Source organism: Triticum urartu, chromosome 3A (genome assembly GCF_056163025.1).
Source record: "Triticum urartu cultivar PI428250 chromosome 3A, HENAU_Tu73, whole genome shotgun sequence".
Taxonomy (NCBI): domain Eukaryota; kingdom Viridiplantae; phylum Streptophyta; class Magnoliopsida; order Poales; family Poaceae; genus Triticum; species Triticum urartu.
Window position 1 is genome coordinate 577,729,733 of NC_141875.1, and position 3,444 is coordinate 577,733,176.

Below are 3,444 nucleotides of genomic sequence, written 5' to 3' on the forward strand. Positions count from 1 at the left end.
ACCAGTGAAACCTAGGTTCATTTCGCCTCCACCACATCCCGCCTACTACTTGAACAGAATCCCAATGCTAGCCCGGTGACTAGCACCGTTGAAATCTATCTAGGAAACCACGGTTCGAATCCCCATGCAAGGCTTCTTTTTCACTTTTTTCTTTTGAAGTGTGTGCGAGTGAGCCGGCCTGTAACTGTTGAATGGGCCATGTGACTCCCCTATGGGCTTCCTTCTCCTGCGTAGTCTGGCTAAGACTCCTACAAAGAAATAATAAAAAAAAGTAACCTATGTACCCAATCCCGCCAAACCTACCTTTCGCTAAGGGTTTAACCTAGCGAATCCAATCTCTGTAGAGAGTTCATTGTGTTTTATGAATGGGATTCGAACTACTGCCCTGGTTCTATTCAAGGGGGGGGGGGGGGCAGGAGGGACCTTGGCTTCACTTGGGAGGATTTGGCAACGTTGAAGGAGGAGTCATCTTCATCGACAAGTGCATGGACCTAGTGATGTAATGATTGGAAGGGTAGAGGTAAAGCAATTCGAGGCGAAAGCCCGGTGGCTTGAAATCATACGTCTTCATCCTTCACCTATTTCATACGTCGTCCACCGTACACTCGAACATTTTATCGACGGGTGCATGGACTCGATGATGTAAGGATTGGAAAGGCAGAGGTAAAGCAATTCGAGGCGGAAGCCCGATGGCTTGGAATCATACGTCTTCATCCTTGTGGCAAATCTGGCATCTCCTCTAATAGCAAGGAGCGCGCGAGATTGTTGCTGCCTCAGCGACCAAGGTCAGTCGAGGACGCAACTGAGTATAGGACCGAAGCCTAGGCTAAATGTGATTTGGTTTTCAAGAAGGACACATGGTAATCCCTTTGTTGCATGATGTAAGAAATTTTTGCAAGCTAATATAGCTTGCAAAAACTTCTTACATTATAGGATGGAGTAGTAGTTTTCAGTACTTTCAATAAAAAAATAGATTTCTAGCTTCATATTATTATGTGTACCCGTTGCAACGCACGATCATGTTTTTATAGTATACATAAATAATTGATCCCCACTAACCTTTAATTCTTTCAGCATGTAGTCTTCCACCTCATCAAGTGTGCCGTGTAAACAGCCACTAACATTATTATTCAGCCAAATGCAAACCACTCGTGCATACTCTCTTTGGTCACACACAATGAAAGTATGAAACGTGTCTACATTAAAAAAAGAGTAGGTTTTGATTTAGATCGGTTTCTTTACACATAATTCATCTGAAAATAATCTTTCAATAATGATTGTACAAATGTTTAATTATTAAATATGAGTGAGGTTTCACAAAAAAAAGTGACAGGATATATAATGTAAACCGTTTAGATACAAATCGGTCGAAACCGCAGTACATGTATGATAATTAAGTATAGTGCAACTAATATATGTGATGGGTACATATCGATTGATTGTTTATTTGTTTTTCCCTTGCGATAATGCCCTGATCATGCATATTAGGGGCCAATAATTAGTTAGATAATCGATGAGAGATTCAGACTTCAGAGCTCGTCATGGGCACCGGCATGCTTCGGGTTGGCTGAGGTCTTGACGGGGTAGGACGCCTCCATGGCGATGCCGCAGAGCCCCTCCTTGTCTTTCACATCGCGCTTCATGCGGATGTACCCCTTCTCGCCCCACTCCGGCCCCCACGAGTTCTTCACGATCCAGTACTTGGTGCCGTCCACGGTGGCGCCGTACCCCACCGCCGTCACGCCATGGTCCAGCTCCGTCCCGCACTTGCCCGCGAACACCCCCTCCGAGTAGAACTGGAAGTGCGACCCGCTAGCCTCGATGGCCACAGCCACCGGCTGCGCGGCCACCGCCTTCTTCAGCGCCGCTTCGTCGTTGGCCGGAACGTCCTCGTACCCGTCGATGGTGACCACGGCAGACGGCTTCTTGTTGCAGGAGGAGGCCTGCCGGGCCTTGTAGGGGTACGCGTCCTCGGCGGCCACCCCGCCGTGCTTGGCGATGTACTGGAAGGCGTAGTCCATGAGGCCGCCGTTGCAGCCGGCGTTGGACTTGGTGTCGCAGTCCACGAGCTGCTGCTCGGACAGAGACGTGAGGTTCTTGGTGCGGATCGCGTTGACGCCCTCCACGGCCGCGATCGTCGAGAAAGCCCAGCAGCTGCCGCACTGTCCCTGGTCCTTGACGGCGGTCACCGCGCCCTTCTGCCGCCAGTCCACCGAAGGCGGCACGTCCCGAGCGCTCTCGTGCATGAAGCCGCCGCCACCCTCCTTACGGCTGAACATGCGGTGGTGGGAGACGCGGGAGGAGGCGTAGGCGCGGCGGAACTCGTCGGCGGTCATGTCGCCGAAGCGGTTGAGGCGGAGCTTGTAGGGGGCGTCGCCGCGGTTGAACTCGTGGATGAGGCGGACGTTCTCCCTGAAGACGTTGAAGCGGCGGGCCTTCTCGGTGAGGTCGCGCGCCACCGTGTGCTGCTCTCGCCAGCGCTCGTACAGCGCCCACAGGGAGTCCTCCGACGCCAGGTCGTGCTCGCCGAAATCCATGGCGCTCGCCGGCGCTGGCGCGGCGGCCAGCAGCATGAACAGCGCGGCCGCGGCCATGGTGGCCGCAAGCACGATCGCTCTCGCCATTGATGATTGGAACCTTGGCAGTGCACGCGCTTGCTAGAGGTGGTCTGGAGTGCTGTGAGACGGCTGGGTGTGGTATGGTGGTGGTAGCCATGGCGATCAGCTGGTTCTTATATAGCGGTGGCGAGCCGAGCAGAGCAGGAGTGATCACACTGGCAAGATCGATGTGTTCCATGCAAGAATGAATTGCAGTTGCAGGTGCACGTTGCTTGCCGGCAACAACTTACTGCCTACTGCTCATGCATTCTCATCAGTGGCCACGTACGTTGTACAGTACAGTACATCAAAATGGTGGTTAATCCATTAATGCTCCATCGTATTACCAGCTAATGCCATTGTTAGCTACGCATCATACTAGTTGTGCTCTTGCGGATGCCGTGAATTCGCACGCAGTCTTCTTAGTTAGGTCGTGGGGATTAATGTGGCGCGTGCGCTCGATCGTACTCCCTCCATTTTAAATTACTCGTTAATTTGAACTAAAACTACGACGAGTAATTTGAAACGGAGAGAGTACATACCTACGCAGCGAGAGTGGGAGTGGGATGACGAGACGATTGACAGATGAAGAATTTGCGGGGCGTTTACGCCACGGCCATGTACAAATTAACACTGCACGCGCATATATCTTTCTATCTAACTGAGGATGCATTGTGCGTTTCTAGGAACCAGCTTCCCGTCCGTCGCATCATCTCTCACATCTCACCGGAAAGATATGAATTGCGGCAACAGGGAGAAGACCACAATCAGCTAGGGGGTCGCAAACTCGCAACGTGGAGTCTTGCTTCTTTGTTAATATCACTGAACATTAGTTGAGCAAGTATCC

General features: G+C 51.5%; 1 pseudogene; it reads right to left on the reverse strand.

Moving 5' to 3' along the window:
- Positions 1 to 1,337: 1,337 nt before the first annotated feature.
- On the reverse strand, positions 1,338 to 2,718 carry LOC125545182 (thiol protease SEN102 pseudogene; annotated as a pseudogene).
- Between the last annotated feature and the right edge of the window lie 726 nt (positions 2,719 to 3,444).